Genomic DNA, 6,640 nt, shown 5'->3' on the forward strand with positions numbered 1-6,640 from the left:
GAAGTAATCCCTGGCTCCTCCAAATTTACACATGACTTTACCTGTGCTTCTCTACCTCAATTCCTACCTTCTGCTAAGCTTATGAAGTAAAGGCTTATCCTCTGAATAAACATCCTAAAGTAACCCAGACTGATCCATCTTTGAATTCCAGTACCTTCTAGATTGGTGTCCTGATCTATGGTAATAAATAATCATGAATGATTGTGGTCTGATCATTACAGAAAACACTGGGCTCTTCTTTTGCTGTTCTTTTATTAATAGAACCTAATCTTGCACTTGGTTTCTACTATTGGTAAACTATTAAGTAACAAACTTAAAATCAGCAAAACCCTTTGCTTTGGGGCACCTGGCTGGCTCAGTTGGTGAAGCATGTGACTCTTGATCACAGGGTTGTGAGTTCAAGCCCCATGTTGGGTGTGGAGATTACTTAAAAATAAAATCTTAGATTAAAAAAGAACAAAAACCTTTGCTTTTTTTTTTTTACGATTTTATTTATTTATTTGACAGAGAGAGAGAGACAGCCAGCGAGAGAGGGAACACAAGCAGGGGAAGTGGGAGAGGAAGAGGCAGGCTCCCAGCAAGCAGGGAGCCCGATGCGGGGCTCGATCCCAGAACGCCGAGATCATGCCCTGACCCAAAGGCAAATGCTTAATGACTGAGCCACCTAGGCACCCCAACCTTCGCTTTTTTAAGGCAGGTTCTAAGTCAAAGGAGACCTAGCATAGAAAAGAACCTGCTGATCTTAACAATTTAAGTAGATTTATTAATCCAGGACACATTCTATCTTGTAAGACTCTATCATGTAGTCTGTGGAGATTTTGACTCTACTATTCAACCTGTAATCCATTCCTCCAGCTTTTAGTCACCCGTCTATTTGGTAAGCATCTCTTCTATGTCTTCATGAAGGTGGATAATAAAAATATGACTATTTCATGAATCCTCATGAAACTACCAAAAAAACCCCAAACCTCTTCAAGCCAACATGGGTTGATTAATCAGAGATATTTGACCACAGTTAATAATTAGCTAAGAATTTAACCCACATAATCCATTGTATTATTTTTCCACATCACATTTCCTAGACTCATCCAGATGAATATCATGATTGTCTTTGTCACATGTCTCACTAAACCAAGAAATAACTATCAATAGCTTCCCTCTCTTCTACCAATCTCCTGTAAGGAAGAAAATGAGTTTACTTTGGCCTGCCAGGCTCCTGATGAACCCAAGCTGGAGCCTACTGCCATATAAAAGGATTCTGATTTGTTTAACAAAGCCCAGCATTCACACTCACCTGGCTCTTCCCTTGTCTCAGGGAAGGTATTACTCCTACAGGCACAATACAACTTGGTGACTCACTCCGGGGAGGGAGTTTACTCTTGACAGCTAGTCACAATCTGGCAGCATGACAGTAAAGTAAACCAAACTGACATAACTTAACTTCCTAGACTGCCCAACACTGAGAAATTCAGGGAGAAGGGTAGAATCTCACTCCTATTGTTTCCCAGTGCCCATACGTAGTTCCCAGAACTTCATAACACAGGACCAGCCCTTAAATAAGGTTACCTTCTCTGTTCACTATTTAATCACCAGTTCTTACTGAGAAAAAGTTCACTATCACTTGTGTAATATTCATTCCTAAGGTGTTCCTAAAATACAGGTCTTTATGGCATAGCTTTTGATAATATATTTCTCTGCCAGGAATTATTTTAGTAGATGGTAGCCAATAAATACTTGATTTTATTTCTTGCCTGACCTAAATCCATTAGTTTTTGGGGTTGGGGGGTGTTACATTTCAATTTGGAAATCGATTTTATCTATTCTGATTTAAAAGGTAATTTTTGAAAACATAATTATAATAGATCTGAGTATTCCCTAGCTCTCAGCTCTCCTTCCAGGCAGAGTTCATATTTCTATTAATTAATTTTTGCATATTGGAGGAATCTTTTTATTCAGGGCACATCGTATATTCCAATAATTTTCTAGAAACTCTAGGTTAAATTGGATTCTGTCCTTGCTGTCTGTACTTTCTATAAGGAAATATAATATAAAATAATCCTATTTAATGACAGTTTTTGGGTGGGGCATGAAAAAGGAACAGAAATAAAGCTTGTAATCAGAAAGGGGAATGAAGCATGAGAGACTATGGACTCTGAGAAACAAACTAAGGGCTTCAGAGGGGAGGGGGGTGGGGGAATGGGATAGACTGGTGATAGGTAGTAAGGAAGGCACGTATTGCATGGTGCACTGGGTGTTATACGCAACTAATGAATCATCGAACTTTACATCGGAATCCGGGGATGTACTGTATGGTGTCTAACATAATATAATAAAAAAAACATTAAAAAAATAAAGAAAGAAAGAACAAAATCCTTAAAACAAAAAAAGAAATAAAGCTTGTAAGTAAAACTGAGTTTCTGTTAGGATCATTTCCAATACAAAATGGCATTTAACTAGCAGATCCTGGCATAGCGTTTTCAATTTCCAAATGAAATACTTAAGAAGAAAGAAAATGAATACCAAGATCAAAAGAAAAAACTGATAATTAACCTATGGGTGGAAGCAAGGGGAAAACTCCACCAAGTGTAAGTCAGATGGAAACGGGAAAAGTTTAATCAATTGCTCCCTTCTCCTATGCCACTGCGGAAAATAGCGGCACTCGTGGGCCAGAACTCAGGCAGTAAAACCCTTCCTCTTGTCCTGAGTGAAGAAATAAAAGACCACAGCCAGTCTTCCGCCACGTGGTTTGATGAAGACAGAATCTTCTCTCCTGTCCTCCCTTCCTTCTGTTTCTAAAAACATTCAAATTCTGGGCAACCCTCTTGGGCTCCCCCCCTTTGGGAGCTTTGTACTCTCAATAAACCTTGTTTTTGCCGCCCCCCCCCAAAAAATAAATAAAAATAAAAATAAACATTTGAATTCCATGATAAAAACTAGGCAGGAACTGGGGCAATCCTGGAGGTGTCATCGTCTCATGTGTAAACACAGTAGAGACACCAAGACAGGGAAAGCTGTGAAAATAGAAGGTCTGGCAATCATAATTTTTCACAGAGCCCACCAGTCAGAGGGTGATAGAGACTGGGGGCAGGAAAAGACACGTACTCAGGCCAGGGGAGTCTCACTAGATGAAAACTCGCAAGAGGCTGGGAATGGGTTAGGAGCTGCTTGGCAGTTCAACTACGGACCTCGGAAGGGAACACGCACGCTGAAACCCAGGGGCAGTAGTATGCTGGTGAATAGACTCTGACTACCCCACCACTACCACCACCAACCCTCCCCCATTCTGTAAGTATGTGCAAATTTCCATGGTGTGCACACTGCATCTCAGTTGTCAACATCACTGAACCACAGGCTAGGAAGAGAAGCACACAGCCCTGAGTTGGAATAAGGTGGATCCATCACGTGCCTTGGCAAGCACTAGATGTGGATGGATTTCTCTTCATTCTAGAATGAGGAAAGAGGAGCCTGTGAGAAAAATGCTTCAGGGCAGAGGAAGGAGAAGAATGGTAATCACAGCCAGCCGGAATGGAGCACTGATTATTCTAAGTACTTTATACTTTACAAGAAACGTCTCATTTAATCTTCACAGCAACTCTATGCAGTAGGAGGTATTGTCTTAATTTTAAGACAACCATCTCAAGTTTCGTGAGGTAAAGTAATATTCGCCCTGCTCATGCAGCTATGAAGTGGCAGATTTGGTCTTTGGACTGCTGAGCGGCAAAGCCCATACACTTAAACTCCAAGCTAAGCACAAAGTAAACCTGCAATAAATGCCCTGATTTCTTGACTCATTATGATAAACTATTCTTCTTCCTTATTAATTATTGTCGTTTTCATTTTGTTCTCTTCTGAATTAATGAGAGATTTACGTCCAGGACCTTTCATTGCTCTTTCCTAATTTAGAACGACAAGAAGCCTCTGGGGGGAGGATTTTTTTTGTGGGTGGGGTGGGGTATGGGGTTGTAGGTGTGGTGGGAAATACTCAGAGAACAGGCGAACATGGTGCCAGAATGCAACAGATGGAGTAGAGGCTGGGACTGATATTTCCAAACAAAACCAGCCAGTCATCTACCAACATTTCAGTATTCTCCTAAATTCATGCCAGTCTTTTTCTTTGCTATCTTTCATCAGTGTTAACAGCCATATGGATTAGTCACCCACACTCTAGCTTCATGGTGACTTGATGCCTACAATGACCTTTATCCCATAACAGCTACCTCCTCCCATAGCCACACCTGGAGATCTTTGCATGTCTACGTGCTCCACCTCTGATATGTTGAATTCTAGTAAATTGCTCACTGACCACAACTTTCTAGCTCTCCCATATCTTACTCCTTCACCTGATCTTCAATCTAGTCAAGCCCCCAGGGACTGCCTCCTGTGTTTCCCACTAACTTTCCTACCCTTCCATCTTCTCTCCTTTTTTAACTCAGCCTAGAACCCGTGTTATCTGTTCAATCATTGTCTCATCAATGATCTCAGCACCTTTGCCCCTTTGCCTCCCATTATCCCTGTGTTCATCCATCCCTCCTCTCAGCCCTTGAATGCAAGTTGCTGAGAAAATCATGCAATAAAATTCTCTAACCTCAGCTTATTCTTCCTCATAGCCCCACAGTCCTCTGGTAAATGCTTTATGGTATTTTTCTCCTATTCCTCACAGAAGCTATTTCCAACTATTACCACTTTCCTTGATTCCCCTGCCCTACAGATGTCTCTTGAACCTCAGAAGACCTTGACATATTTCACATATGCATTCTGCTGGAGGAGCTCTGCATACTTGGGGCATCAGGACACTGCAGAGCCCACAGTCCATAAGCCCTTTTAGCAGGAATTTCAGTACCTCTTTATTGAAGACTCCATATTCCTGAATTGTCTGAAAGCCCTAGGGAATTACACAATCTGCCTTCCACACCCAAGTAGAGACGGCTCTGGAGTTTGATCAGAACCCACTTCTTCTTGGCACATGTATTATTGACACGAAACCCCACTGCTGCCACCTCTTCTCCTGATGATCTTACAGGGGCTGTGTGGAACATTTAAGAGAGGGAAACTTGCCTCACACAGTTTTAATCTCTTCCAAGCCTTCCCACTCTTAGGTACTCCAAATTACAGACCTAGAGGAGAGAAAGTAGAAAAATGTATATAAGTTCAAATCACTCTAGTCAGCCTTGATCAAATTGAATTCCAGATTGTACCAGAGATGCCATATGTTTCAACAACAGGAATCTTGGGCAGATGAGATGTTGATACAGACATTTTAAGGTTTCAAAACTCTGAGCTGGCCATTGCAGCTTGTTACAGAGATAAAGATCAAAGATGGACTCCATTAACCAGTCAGGTGTGTTGAGGACACTAAAAATGTAAACATTAGCCAGGTTGGGGTGAAGGTCCCTTCTTGACAGATTATGTTTCTTATCATGATGAAATTGATTCCTGGCAAATGTGCATTTAAGAAGTTCCACAAGTGCATCTTGATTTTTAACTACAATGGCTTATTGCTATATTACCCTTAATTTTGAGACAATGATGCTTATTTTACTTATTTATTTTGAGAAATTTTATTTCCTCATTGTTTGTTACAGGAAGTTCAATTTGAATTTCTTCATCAACATTGTAACTGATCTTATTGTAATTAATTCAAACGAGCATAAAGGGATTGTCAGATCCTCTTGGAGTTAGGAAAAATACATCTATGTTCTTCTTTTCGTGGTTGTGGTTGTAAAATAAGCTGTGATTATATCAGAATCTTTTTTCCAGTATTTACTATGAAAAAAATCAACCTACACAAAAGTAAAATGAGCAATAAAATGAACTGCCATGTGCCCATCATCCTGATTGGACAATCATCAAGAAGTTGTCACAACTGTAGAAATGGTATTAAAGGCTAGTGCAAGCGCACAGTGATGGATTGATGGCGAGCCTTTCTCTGTGGGCCTCTCATAGTGTACCCATGCCAGAGGAGCGTGCAGCCCTGAGCCACTGCCCAGCCTCCTCACTGGTGGGCTGCGAGCACTGAAGGGGGGGCTCAGGGTTAAAAAAAAAAAGAAGAAGAAGAAGAAGCAGCCAATACACACATTTAGCTGTATATTTAGCAGTGCAAACCGGTCCTCTGAGCAGCTACCTCTCAGGTCCAAGGGCACTACAGGTCAGGCATCTACCACTGCGCAGTGACAGAGCTATTCTCTCCCCAGGGCACCCCTCAGGGTGACTATTAGTACTTCAAATTTGAACTTTTCTTTATTTTTATGCTTCATTGGTTCTGTGGGTTTTTGAGCTTTTTTAAAGATTTATTTATTTCATTTGAGACCAGGGGGTGGGGCAGATGGAAAGAGAGAGTCCTAAGCAGACTCCTCTGACTGCAGAGCCAGAGCCAGAGGTGGGGCTCGATCTCATGACCTTGCGATCAGGACCTGAACCCGGACCAAGAGTCAGAGGCTTAACCGACTGCATCACCCAGGCACCTCGGTTCTGTGAGGTTTTAAAAATTATTACATAAATAGTACGCACACATTGTATTCCATCAAACACTACGTGGGAGTTATTACCGTTTTTTTCTTCTTTGAAAGAGCTCAGTTTCTTCTTAACTCTGAGGTGACTGTTGTTCACATGAACAGGTTGATCTGAATCATTCAAAGCTTTT

General features: G+C 41.2%; 1 non-coding gene across 1 annotated transcript; it reads left to right on the forward strand.

Moving 5' to 3' along the window:
- The first annotated feature begins 5,895 nt into the window (after positions 1-5,895).
- On the forward strand, positions 5,896-6,031 carry LOC117801682. Its single transcript, XR_004624429.1, has one exon. It is a non-coding gene; the product is annotated as a small nucleolar RNA SNORA42/SNORA80 family (small nucleolar RNA).
- The last annotated feature ends 609 nt before the right edge of the window (positions 6,032-6,640 follow it).

Source organism: Ailuropoda melanoleuca, chromosome 3, assembly GCF_002007445.2.
Source record: "Ailuropoda melanoleuca isolate Jingjing chromosome 3, ASM200744v2, whole genome shotgun sequence".
Taxonomy (NCBI): domain Eukaryota; kingdom Metazoa; phylum Chordata; class Mammalia; order Carnivora; family Ursidae; genus Ailuropoda; species Ailuropoda melanoleuca.